The sequence below is a fragment of the Poecile atricapillus genome, chromosome 2 (assembly GCF_030490865.1).
Source record: "Poecile atricapillus isolate bPoeAtr1 chromosome 2, bPoeAtr1.hap1, whole genome shotgun sequence".
Classification (NCBI taxonomy): Eukaryota; Metazoa; Chordata; class Aves; order Passeriformes; family Paridae; genus Poecile; species Poecile atricapillus.
This window is the reverse complement of record NC_081250.1, coordinates 80,642,997-80,657,392: the sequence shown is the minus strand read 5'-3', so window position 1 is coordinate 80,657,392 and position 14,396 is coordinate 80,642,997. Positions and strand designations below refer to the sequence as shown.

Genomic DNA, 14,396 nt, shown 5'->3' with positions numbered 1-14,396 from the left:
CTATCTTCCCCTCTTCATCATTATCCTCACCCTAAAGGCTGCACCCCTCACTTGCTGTTTATCTTACCTGTCTGAAGGTTGCAGTGAGCAAAACTCCCACAAACCACTTCCTGAAACCTGTGACAAATGGACCACTGTGGAGGTGGAGGAGGAGGAGGAGGAGGAGGAGGCATGCCTGGCTTGCTTCCAGCCATCTGCCCCCTTGAGCTGCTGCTGCCAAGGAGGATTTGATTTCTGTTTGATTTCAGCACAAATAGAGTGGTTTGATCTGTGTTTTGTTGTAGATTTTTTTTCCCCCCAAGAGATCCATAACTATGAAATCCTAGGCAATACTGGCTGCACTTCAGGTTGCTCCTGGTCACTCAAGCAGCACAGTTTGCCTCCTAAAAAGGATCAAGCAAATCCTTGTCAGCACCTCCTGGCAGCTCGAGCCCCTGGGGGAAGGCAAAGGGGCTGCTGCGGAAAGATGCTCCTCAGAGGGGAAAGGGACATTAGTGCCTAGGGGAGTAGGAGGTCTTCTACCTGCCTTCAGTCTCAGGCTGTAGTGTGGCACATTAGTGGGAAGAATGTCCTGGAGTGTTGTAACTGGAGCAGGGGCTGTGCCTTCCAGCACTGCCATTCCTTATCTTGGTACCCTGGGAATCTCGCCACGTTGCTCCCAGGAAGCTCCCAGCTCCATGGGCTGATTTAGTTCTATAGTAACTGTAGTAACAGGGATTTAACAACAGTGACAGTGGAAGGTGAAAGTCCAACAGCTTCCCAACATTCTCTAAAATTATATTGTGCTCTCATCTCTGGCAAGGAAGAGCTTCAGTACAGGAGTTCCCAGTAGCCGTCCTCCCAGAAGTCACCATCTTCCCCATCACCCAATACCAGCCACTGTGCTGGGCATCATCCAAGTCAGGAAAAAACCCAAAAAGTATTCATAGATACCTCCAAAGGTATCTCAGGCTGTCCCAGTATTAGAAAAGAAACCTGGAAAATGAGAAGGGCTAATTAATCTTATTCTGGAGAACAGGAATTTTCTTCTGTTTGGCGAATTCCTAGGTACAGCTAAATATAGCATTTATGGAATAACTTCATGAACTCTGGACCCTTTTTGCTTTGGTTTTGGAGCAGCTGACCACTGGGAAGTAGAAATAATATCAGTCAAATCCATGCTGAGACTGAGATGTGCTTTATAATGCTAAATATAATAAGGATATCCCAGACTTGGCAAACTTGATACTCTGAATCAGTTCCCCACCTATATCATTAAGTTATTTTAATTATATGATATTGCACTTAACCATACCTATAAAACTACCTACATGTAACACAGGCACATATAAACATCATTCATATATAAAGCAATAATGAGATACACATATAAAACATATATATGCATATATAATTTAAAATTTTTAACACATATAATTTTAATACATATACATATAAAAAGCCTCTTACCTTGTAGTGATAATGTGGAGCACTTACATGTGTTAATGATGACCATCTCTCAAAAAGCCAGTATTAAATAATTGTTCTATAAGAGGAACAAATCATACAAAGAGAAAACAGACCAGCTGCCTTTTCACTACTTCATCAGATAATTAGGGTTATTATGCACATTAATTTTGCCTAGTCAGGTTTAAATTTGCCACTTCTCTTATCACATTTGAATTTACAATGGTTGTAGCAATGTACAATGGTTGTATCTATAAAACTGTACACAGGTTTGTGGATAATTAGTGGGCCAAATGCTGCTCTTTCAGTTGTCTCTCAGGGAAACAGAAGAGGTTGGGAAAATGCATTCAGGTGGTTCATTTTCCCCTTCCCCTTGTAGCAGCTTCCCACATGAATGACAATTTGCTACTTTGCCCAAGCTCTTCCTCCCAAACAGATAGAAAATGAACAGAAACCCAGGGACAGATGTACAAAATCTGTGCTCATGGGTGCCATCCTGGATGCATTTAGTAGCTTCTCACAAGGCACTGATGGAGCAGTGAGCTCCTGTAAATGTGGATCAGGAAAGGGGCAGAGGAACTGCTGGAACATCTCTGCTCCTTGTGTGTGTGCATGTGTGTGTGTGTGCCAATGGGAATTTTACTCTTGGTGCCACAGTAATTGAAGTCAGCTCAGAGCAGTGTTAACCACCAAAGGTGCTTCCTGAGTCTTTGTGCACAGCTTTCTGCTGACAAAGGTGATAAAATATTTACTTTCACACCACATGCAGCAGCAGGGAGTTAAGGTTTCCTTATGTTTGCCGCCACTATACTGAAACCAGCTTTTTGCAGAAGCCAGTAGCATGGCAGTGTTCTGCATTTTTGTGTGAGTGTTAATGGGACACAAATCAATAAATAATGGGGAATTTAAGTAATGCCCCCACTAAAAGCTCAGTTCTAAACCAAGGTGAAATAGTGTTTCAAAAGAATATACAAACATAGTTGTCCTGAAAGCAGATGTTGTACTATCAGCTTGGCTACTTTCCCAGAGAAATAGTCCTGTAGTGGAATAGTCGTCATGCAGCATTTACCCAATGTCAGTGAAGGGAAATGTGGTCTTTGACTGCCTGGCGTCCTTTTCAAAACGCTACAGTTGCAGCCTCTTGAAGTGTATTCATGAGTAAAATTAAACATTGGTTTGGTTAGCAATAGAACCAAACAGACTAGTCATATTAAATTAATTTTTCTTTGTTTTGGTCTCAAAAGTTTGTTTAGCGAACAAAAATTCCACTAATATGTTCATAAAAATGTACTTTGTGGGTGTTTTACATTATCAGTTTCTCACCCATGGCTTTTGAAAAATGTGGGATTTATTCTTTGCATGACTGACTGCATTATCCTTTTTTTTATGTTCATGGGCACAATGAGCAATGTTTGCTTGTGGTTTCCCAGATCTTCTGCAAGAGTCTTTTTAGGCTTCTGAAGGGTTTCCAGCCCTCATGAGAATCTGCACCTGTTCTTTGCTAGGAGAAACTGTCAGGTACCACAGGCTGAACCATAAGAACTAGGTGTTGCTGTGTGACAGTGGCTGTCTTGGTCACAGCGACCGATGGGCACTACTTCTGGTTGTATACTCAAACCGCATGCTCCACATTCTAGGGTAATCTCTTGCCCAGCAATTTTCCCACTTATGAGCCTTAAATACTCTCAATTGTCTCAGGATTTGCATGACTGACTAGGATACTGTGCTTAGAGAATGCCAAGGAAAAAGTGCTGTCCAAAGAAGAGATAACCAGGTACCATAGCAAGGTCTGGTCTTTATTTTAAAACACACAAAAAAACCCAACCCAATTGAGCTGTTTTAACTGAAAAGTTAATCTGAACAAATGTGCACAGACTCTCCTGGGTTGGTTTTAATCAGGCTGATATTCACTTGACTTAACCAATCAGAAGCCATCCTGAAATCAGTTTCCATGCAGGGAGCTGTGGCAGCTTGAGTGTGTTGTTTCCAGCGAAGAGGGCTGCCCTGCCACATCCTTGACCTGGTGGAAGGCTCTGACCTGGGCTCTCTGCCAACCCATTCTGGTTTCCTTGCAGCTTCCACTTTCCCAAGCAGGTACATGTTGCCCTTTCACTCTTCTGATGTGATGATTTCACATTCTGTGTGATGATTGCTCTCACACAGCAGTCAATGGCATCTCCTGGAGCTGCTCAGTGCCTCTTGCACATCTTTGGCTAATTATCAGTGTTACTTTCATTAAAATAGCTCACAGCTGCCAGGGATCCTTCCTCTCACACCATCCCCAGCAGCACGCTTGTTGTGGTTTTAAAGCAGTAACTAAAAAACTACTAGAAAACTTACTTATTTTTTGCTGTGAGATATGGATTAGAACAAGAGCAAAACAGGCTTAAAACTTAAAAGGAATAAAGAAAGTTTATTAACAAAAACTATAAGAATAAGAAAACCAGAATAAAGCTTCCAGAAAACCCTTTTCTCCCCCACTACCCAACCATTCTCTTGTTCACATGACAACATAGAGACAAAAAAAACTTTGTTGTTTAAAACAGTCCCAATTCTTGCTAGAGTCTTCTCATCAGTCTTTGTAGAGAAACAGAAGTCTTTTTCTGCTAATCTATGGAGTTTCTCACAAGAAAACTAATTTTCTTCATAGCTTTCTATTTCTCTGATGCCAGATACCCGGAAATCTGCCATCAGTTTTCTCCTCCCATTTCACATCACTCTGAGGTGTGTGTGGGTCAATGAGTCTAGGGATGTCATTTTTAAGGATGAGTTATTCAAAGGCAAAAGTTCTCTTTATCTGTCTCTGTGAGCCTCCCTGGAAACAGAAGTTTTCTCTTTGCCTCTCAAGGCCACAAATCTTCAACTATTACTTCTCCTCCTCTGTTTCAGTATCTCACAGTATCACAACCACTTCACCATTTTTCTCAAAATCCATGCTTTGAAACATTCCATTCTTCTCAATATACTCTGTCATGAATTAAAAGGTTTTTTTTTCCAAACACTATTGTCTATCTCCATAGCTTTAACAGAAAAATATTTCAGCTTATTAAAGCATCTCCTTATTCTCTACCTCTTCTGAAGCTTAATTCCTTTCTTCACTGTCTTTAATAGTTTATAAAGTCTCTTTACATGTTGATTACTCTCTATTTCTCTCTCTGGAAAAAAGGATTAATCTGCAAGTCTCATCTGGGTAATGAAAGGGTTAAAATCTTGCCCAGGCCTTGTAGCTGGTTCTGTTATCTCTGCTGGAGCGGCGGCCGGAGCTGTCTGCAATGACCTCTTTACTCAGCAGTCTCTGATAAAACTCAGTAGCGGCAGAAACTGCAGCCGAGCCGGGGGAACTGGCCTGACCGGGCCTGGGCCTGCTCACCTTCCCCCCCACCTCCCCCATGGCCTTGTCCGGGGGGAGAGGGGGTGGAGGCTGAGCCAGAGCCTTGTTACCTGTTCAAAAGCCAGAAACCAAAGAGCACAAGAGAACTCTGGCCTTACATCTTAAGGTGATGTTCACAAGTTGATCTCACTTCTCAATGGTTAAAACCGCTGCTAATTCTCAGAAATGACCAATAATTGGTCAGAGAAAAACTCTCATCAGCCTCCAGCAGTTTCAACTTCCCCCCAGCTCCCAAAGCTATCTTAAAGGTAAAGTCACCCCAGGACAACACTGCAGCTTTGCTCAGTCATTTGGATTTGGGAAAATCTAAACCTCCACATGCAGTGCTGGGTAAGAGCTGCATTGCCACCATCCTCCACAGAGAACTGCTCTCTTTCCATCAAGTAAAACACTGGCTTAATCTTTAATTCAGCACTGTCTTTTGAGGATCACAGCCCCTGCTCAGGAACAAAGTAAGCATGACAACAGTCAGAGGCAGAAGATGAAATATTAATCCATGCTTTCATGACATCCAGGCTGGATTACAGTAATTCCCTGTCTGCAGGTCTCCCAAGGCCACCTCCTACAAAACACATTTTGTATAGAAGCCAGCCATGGAATTTAACCACTGCAGACAAACAGCCCACCTCTCAGACTCTAAACTTAAGGCTTGTCTGGAGACCTGTTTTCCTTCTTTATCTCCAGGTATGCTCTTCAATTACCAGGTGCAGATCACATTCATAACTGTAGCTATTTTTAGTCACTAGGAAAAATCCTGAAGCTGGGATTTTACTATAAATATTTATAAATGTTTTTAAATGTTTATAGCTATAAACATGGCATGAAGATTCTACAAATATGATAGACTATAGCTTTGGCTCTTTCTCTCCAAAGCCCATTGTCCCAGGACACAGGACTTATGTTATATGGGTCACTCCTTTTTAGGGCATTGAATGGCATTTCTACAGGGCAAGAGTTAGTTAAATTGGAAAATCACCAAAATGAGGCCATTGTGAGGAGCTGAGTGTTGTACACCAGTCAGCTCAGATCTGACCAAAGTAAAGAAAAAGCATGTGAGGTTGAATGAGAGTAAGAAATCCACCACCACAGAAGGAGATAGCTGAAGAAAACATTGAGACAAGAAAACAAGTTAAAGCCAAGACAACCATCTGGGTATTTCCAGAAGCATTAAAGATGCAGCTGTTTCTGTGTTGGCACATGTTGGATCAAGTGCAGGGCTTGTTCCAGTCAGACTTGCTTAACTCCTGTGGGCCTCAGTTCATGCCTCAATGGAAGAGAAATATTTGCCTCAATCCCAAGCTAATTCATAAGATCAGCTCCTGGTTATCAGGTAATGAGAGAAAAGGATGGATGGGAAAATCCACAGAAACAAACAATGTAATGAAAACTATGTCAGTCAAGCAAACAGAGAACATGTAATCTCTTGGCTTTGGAAAACCACACAAAATTCTTCAGAGATGTCAGAGGCAGCCAGGACAACAGGGGCCAGAACGAAGCCTGCGGCAATCCCAGTGGCAGTCTTCAGATATCGGGTGATGATGAGGCCAGACACATCCAGGACACAGATCATCCGCTGCTCATGGCTAGAGAGTGGCTGAGCCCACACAGCTTCTGAAGGCAAAGGCAAGAGTGCTCATACATTCCCTACAGTAAAGATATATAACATTAAAGCCATCTTCCTTCAAAACACATTAAAAAAGTATACTTCCCTCTGAGTAACAGGAAGCTTACCGTGTCCTTGGCCTGTTTTCCTCAACAAGTGATTTTGTTAGGTAAATGAGTATTTGCTGCATAGCAAATAGTGCATGGAAAGCTTAGCCTAAAATGCAAGACTAAAAAAGTTTTGCATCATATACTACCATCATGCCCTACTTTGCTGAAGAGTTTCAGCTTTTGAAGATTCTAGTGGGCTATTTAAGAGATTTATGAAGTTATGAAAGCAAAAGTCAGGTCAGTGCAGTTTAAATGTCATTAAATCCCTGTGTTGCCATTTCCCATTAGCTGGGTTCTTCTGAAAGCTTTGTGCCAGCTGAGAAGACACATCCAAGAATGACACTTAGGGGGAACTTAAATGAGCCCAGGGCAGGGCAAGGAAAAGGAGGAGGGAGATGTGGCAACAGCAACTCATCAGCAGCACTAAGTCAAACAAATCCAAGATCTAATTTAACAGTGATCATCTGCCACCCAGTTATTTAAAAATCTCATTAATGTATGGACATGAATCTTCCCATAGAATTGTGGGTTTACACTCTCTCAAAACAACCTTTGGACTCTTAGACCCACAGAAGAGTGAAGAAATCCTTGTGGCCTGAAGATTTCTCCCTCAAGCCAGAGAAGGCTACACTGCTCACATTTTCAGAGTTGTGTCAACAAAACCATAGTGGTGGGAAGGAGTTGAAGTGGGAATTCCTGAGTACCATGCTACACTCACACCTCTGTTGGAAGGTCTTCACCTGCAGAAATGTGTACACCTGTGAAATACTTTGAGAGCCACTCATACCTTTCCTAGGATTCCTTGCAACGTGTTTCTGCTAATTTAATCTACATCTTTCCTTTGAGAAAATATCTACTGAGTCAGGCAGTGAATGCTGGGATGCTGGGAGGGCATGTAGCTATTTAAGCCCTTTTTCACATCTGTTTTCACAGGCAAACCCTATTAAATTGTAACAATAAACCACATAGATTTTACTGGTAAGCAATCAGTTTCCATGTAAGATAACAAAAGCTTTCACTGAAATGGGGTAGAAATACAAATCCCTTAAAATCTGAGTCGATATTATAAACACCATGCTATAGGCACTACAGTAAACACTGCATATTGGGTGCTCAGAGTGTGCTTTTCTTAGCATTAAGAAATTAAGCATCACCAGCAGATGCAGCCACATGTGGTGTGGTAACCTCACACACTTTATGGCTGCTGCAAACTTCAAACATACCCAGTGGTCCAGAACAAAACACTCTTTTTGTTCTCTCTTCCATCAGGTGCTCACCAGCACAACAAGCTCTCACAGACTCTCCTGGTGGCTGGTTACCTCTGATCATCAGAAATGCCTCATGTGCTGGGACTCTTTTAGGTGCCTGGCCCCCGAAGATCTTGCAAGGCAGTGTCCTGAGAAGTGGCCCTGGCAGCGGCCCTCCAAACTCCTACATGAATAACACTTAGGTATAAACCTCAAAGACCCTCACCAAGGGAGCATACAGAGATCACACATACATACAGAGATGGTCTTCCATGCTGGCCTCTGGCTAAGACCAAAGGCTGCCACTGCATCATTCAGAGAACTGACTGGGACAGAACAACTCACCTCTAATAGAAAAAGGGGACTCACCTCTAATAAAAAATAATCTTGAGAACACTTAAAAAATTTCTAATATTTTGTAACATATTTTAGAATTTGCTGATGCTCCAAGGCATCAACATTCCCAAGGTGCATTTCTAAAAAGGCTGTAGCATTTTCCTCTCAAAAATGTCAAGGTTAGAACACCTCAGTTGCTGTAGCCTCACACCACTGTTTTTCATTAATATCTTCCCCAAATTCTGTTCACCAGCTAAACCATCCCTCAGCAGATCTGCAGAAAAGGCCTGCTTGATGCTCAGTATCTGCTAGCAGTTTTAGGGAGTAAAGATAAAAGTCAGCTTGAGTTCTCTCCTCAGAATGCTCTCCCAGCCACTGCTGGGTCAGTTACCTCCCCACACATGAATAAATTCCCACCTCTAAGCAGTCTAGCTCACCACAAAACAGTACCAGTGGCTACAGACAAATTAATCCGTGCCTTTGTGAGGCACAGGCAGGAGCCAGACCACGACGTGTCATGACAGACTGTCCTTGAGACTGGCAGCACTGGGGAGTGAGATGCCAGCAGATGACACAGTTCTACATGTTAGACACCGCTGCCTCTCAGTGACTCCAGGCACACAGGGACTGAAGATTTCACTTTAAGAAGCATTTCTGTTAAGTTTGCAGAATAAAAGCAAGTTCACCTCTCCTTTTACACTTGAAGAGCTTCTGCTGCACAGCTGATGAAAGGCAAAATGTCTTCAGCTCTCTGTTTATTAATGCCAGCAAACATGCCTGAAAAAAATATACAGGGCTCATATTCATTCCCTGTAGCTCGTATTACCTATTAGAACTATAATGCTATCAAAGTGATATTCTCCATTTACATTGGCCCTAGCATTTTACCTTGAGTACAAATCCTAAGCTATCAAAATGCAGTGCTCAAAATGAATATGAAGGTGCCATCTTTACTCAGCCACCTTTTAGAGTACTAGTACTGGGTCACTAATGCTATTTAGAATTGTTTCTCAGGGTAATTGGTACAGCTCTTCTTCCTCAAGTGCTTTTCACTCTATAATCTCAGCCACAGAAACATTTGTATTTTCAGAACATAGAGCACAATAAATCAAGAGTGAAGTTTCTGTTTGATTCTCACTCTTGAAAGCATTTCAATAGCACCTGCAGGCTGGGCTGACATCTTGCCAATTGTTTTGCAATCTTGCTTGATTGAAGGCAAAGCAACAGATAAGTAAAAGAGAAACTGCAGAGCAGTAACCCTGGGACTGCTTTTGTAAATAAAGGATATAATTTTTAAAATATACATTTATATCTAATGTTTATATCATTCCTCAAAAAGGAGCTCTGGTTGGGCTTATGCTTGTTTCTGCTGAAACAGACTGTACACTTTTTTACTAATAAATAAACAATTAGGATCTTTTCCCCTTAGTTATTAAAATCAAGTATATTGAATTATCCAACATGTGTATGTTTAGATGTACATGTACACCTGTGTGTTAGAACAGTGATTCCTATCCCCCCTTTCTATTTCATAAGCTAATTTACTCTGAAGCATTTTGTTTGACTGTTTCCAAAATAACTCATATTCTCCCTCATATAATCTTTTCTTCTAAACTTGCTGTTCCAGCAAAGACTGCACAGACAGGTGCTCCTTCTTTCAAGAAGCTCTGTTGAATTCCAGTCCCCTATTTTTGAAATCATGGGGCCTACAAAACAACAGTCTAGGGTCAGATTTTGCACGACAAATTACATTTCATGGCCTGAGGCCAGAGCTTTGTAACACATTTGTAAGGAAAAAGCCCAGAAATCAATGTTTAAAAAGTGGCTTAGTAGTGACCAAGCTGCATAACTGAAGATGCAACACAGCTCTATAACACCACCATCCCTCTACAGAACTCCACAAACACAACACATAAAGGAAAGGTTCTGCCCACAAGAATTCTCCACCACTTTTCAGATTGACAGACCTTATAATGTTTGAAAAGAGGGATGTTTGGAGGTCTCTACCTCATGTAAAATACCTTGTTTGACTCTTCAATCCTGCAAAATAAATCTGAATTTACCTTAATTCCTTGGAGAGTATCACTGAAGTTAATAGGACTACAAACACAAAGTAGCAATCCTAAAAGACTGGTGGCCTGCATGGAATGGGAAAGTAACCTGCCTTGAAGGAACCCACACTTGTGGGAATCCTAAATCTCCCAGTGGGGATCACATGGTAACAGATGTCATTGCTAACATTTTCCATGCTTTTTAATGTATAGATTCTGCCTTTTATCCTGCATCCACTAACAAAGTCATTCCTATCGTGAAGGACCAGTCATCTGAGAGTGACACACATGGATGGCACACTATGACAGCCAGGTACAAAACCAGGTGCACAAACAAACTAAACATATGCATCTAGGGGAGAGGAGTATTATGGATCACAATCGATCAAGCTCTATAGTTTCTATAAGTATTTCCCTTAGCCACTACTGGCTGGTGGTGAGCCAGCCATCGGCATGCAAAGAACAGTTCTAACACTGAATTTTTCAGTGTAGATGTTGTAGAAGCTCTTTGGGGACACAAAAAGCAAAGTCTGAGTGTTTAACCAAGATCCTCATAACAAGCTCATTTGACAGGCTTATTTAAGGCTTCAGCCTTTCATTCCAAACCCCTCCAGCTGTCACGACTGTCACATCAGCAGCAAGCTAATGTTTATTGTGTTCTGGGTAATAAATCAGTCCCTAAATGAAGAATTCTTGCATTTTCTACTCATTATCTCTTGTCCAGAGGGAAGGAATTAGCTAAGGAATCAGCTTTTTATGTGGGTTGTTTTTATTAGCAACTCAGATGTAACACTAGCCACCTGCAAAAAGGGTGTTTAAAGGTGTTCATCCAAACTACATGGTCCAAAGAATCTGATCTCCCATTGCTTAACACCTCTGGGATGAAGGAAATCTTACATCCTATTTTTTAAAACCAACTGTTCTCTCATTGTAGGGACATAGACACGCACATGAATATTAATTAGGTCTCAGTTCAACTAGAGCATGTCTTAGTTTTACATCCTATATGCACATATGTGCTGCCTTTTGCAGTGAAGAGAGATAATATGTATTTCTTTATGTTTAATCTTGTAGGTTAGAAGAACCAGAATTTATCAAAATGCACTTGCATTTGTAGATTTCCCTCATCCAAAGGCCTCTTCCACACAAAAAATTTCAAGGACACGTAGATTTATGGATCAAAAAATTGTCCTCTCAGTATATAATTAGCAGGGGAAATTGAGGTCACTGAACAGCATAAGAAATGGTCAGTATACAGTTCTGAAATAATATGATAGCTCTTCTTTTATCATCTTCCAACAACAGCTTTACAGAGCACAACTTAATTTACTTCTGTGCTGATCCATCTACTGTTCTACTTTTTATTAAATTACTTTTTATTAAAAAAGGCTTTACTTCTCTAATCACAGCTCCTGTTCACTGCTGATTTAAATACACCAGAAAGTAAAATAAAGTGTGCAACATTCCACTGGCATGTGCCCCGGTCTGCTGGTCTCCAAGAGACAAAGCCAGACGACCTTTATATTCCTCAGAGATATCACTTCAAAAATTAAATATAGCTTAAGATGAGGTGCACAGAAATAAGGCATTTTTTTAATATCAAGCAAAGTTTTCAGTTAAATACATTAAGTTCACAAGCAAGCATAAAACAAGTAAAAAGGCAATGTCTCCCTTCAGACCCAAACACTGACACACTTGGTGCAATTTTACTCTGAAAGGAATTGAACATGTGGTTTCAGGCATATTTGAAACTTGACAAGATATTTGTCATTTCAGCTGCTATCAGCATACAGAAATGTGGCTAACTTTCATTTTAACTAAATCCACTGTTCTGTATTTCAAAAGGCACTTCTGGTTTAAGAGAGAAGCCAAGTGGGTTCCATTGTGACCCTGAGATTAACTCAGTTGGCCAGAGCATGGTGCTAATGACACCAGGGTTGTGGGTCAAATCCCCCTATGGGCCATTCACTTGTTGGATCTTTGTGAATCCCTTCCAACTCAGAGTATTCTGTGCTTTGGAAACTGTGATTTCATTGCTGTGCTCTCCAGGTCACTCGCTCCACTACATGTAACAAAGTGATGTCACTATCCATCTTAACATGGTATCAGATATCCACTGACACCTGAGCAGCTACTACACATGGCTCATAAGAACTCATTTTACACACCTTCATAACCTGCCACTTCTCTGCCAGAAAGGAGGATAGACACGTTTTCTAAAAATACCTCCAATGTAATCTGGAAAGCAGAGATTATGTTACAGGGCTTCTTTCAAGGTCACTTGCAAGATTTATGCTTACATATATGCTTATATATGCTTATAGTATGCTGCATTTCAGTTTTGTCATTGACAGCATTCGTGATTTGGAGAAAATCATCAGCAACCATGCACGCCTGTCAGCTCCAAAGAGTAATAAATTACATTCCCAGAAAAATGCATCACATTCTTTTTCTCACCTCTGATCAGCATTCTGAAGTGAAGGAAAAGAGTCATTGCAATAGAAATTACTTCTTTGTTCACAGAGTGCTTTGTCAAATACCATGCACTCCAACTCTCCTCTCAGGCCTTCTATCTGAATGCTAGTTGCTTCCATTTTATAATTCAAGGAATAGTATACACTAGCTGCAGTTTTTTCTGTGATGGGGGATGAAGAAAATCAATGAATGCACATTCCTGAAGGAGACACAAAAACATAGGGACAAGCAAAATACAAATCTCCACATTCCCAAGAAATTACCTTTATTAATTTTATATAATAGAATCATGCACAGCACTTACCAAAGGTTACAGCTACATGCTGATTTACTTTACTCATCTGCTGAACAAATCCCATGATTTACTGCTGCAGACTTGACTCAGTTTATTCTTGAGCCATCCAGTCACTGTGATCTGCATCCCTCTGCATTCTTACATAGCAGATAATGTTAGCTGTAACCAGTTATAATTAAATGTCTTTATCTTGCGAGAGGGCTGTGTGCAAAGAATTTAAATTAAAACAGAGATTCATCTTCTTAATTCTTTACATCATTGCAGCCTCTGACCAGCAACATATCCCCCTGTTGTAAAACTGTACCCATATCGGCATCCCCACGTTTTCCAAAATGCAATTATATGTATTAATCCAGCATCTTAAGCATTAACCTAGACTTTAATCTTATTTTAAACTTAATATATCCAAATCTGTAGGGGACACAAGAAGTGGCTTATAAAGCCCACACCTCCCTCCCCCAAGAAGATGGTGAGTATTCAGAATGAAGTTATTCCAAAGGGATAAAAACATACGCCCATTCATTCCCTTCACCTTTGTATGGAAAACTGCTGTGAGTATTTTCATTACACAACCAGGAGGATACAATGATCACACTACTGTGGAAAAAAGTACAAGACGTCTGTTTCAAGGCATTCAGTGACAAAAGGGCAGATCCTACTGTTGACATAGAAGTAAATAATTTTAATTACTAATAACATTTGTAATACTGCTGAAAACAAGGCCATGGAATTTGGAGTAACAATGGACAATGCAATCAACAGCATGCCCAACATCATGCCCGGGTATTTTTCCCAAAATCTTAATGAAAGAAGATATCTTTTGAATAATGTAGCATGAAAAGGAGGCTGAGATGAGACCCTATTTCTCATTACAACTGCCTGTAAGGAGGTTGTAGCAAGGTGGGGTTGGTCTCTTCTCCAAGGTAACAAGTGACAAGGTAATGTAAGAGGAAACGGCCTCAAGTTGTGCCAAGGGAGGTTTAGAGTGGGTATGAGGAAAACCTTCTTCACCAAAATGGTTGTCAAGCTTTAGAACAGGCTGCCCAGGGAAGTGGGCACTCCTGGAGGTATTTAAAAGATGTGTGGATGTGGCTTTTAGGGTTTAATGGTGGACTTAGCAGTGCTGGGTTAATGCCTGGACTCAATGTTTAAGAGTCTTTTCCAACCTAAGCAATTCTATGACTATGTGAGCGCAGAGTCTAAGGACATAATGCTGCAACAGTCCCTGGGCACCAGCTACCACCTCTACACTGTATCAAATATATTTGCTGTATTATATACACACTACACATATACTAAATATGGGATGCCCAAAGTATCAGAAAGGTCCCAGAAACACTGCGGCAATTTCTCCATATTCTTCAGCAAATCACTTATGTTACAGAATGTGTTACATAATGTTAACTGCAGCTTTATGAAAAGCTTGTCATCTCTTGTGATTA

General features: G+C 40.9%; 1 protein-coding gene across 1 annotated transcript in view; it reads right to left on the bottom strand.

The window, feature by feature from the left end:
• DAP (death associated protein) overlaps positions 1-14,396 on the bottom strand; it is a 109,499-nt gene that overhangs the window by 28,340 nt on the left and 66,763 nt on the right. The window lies entirely within an intron of this gene.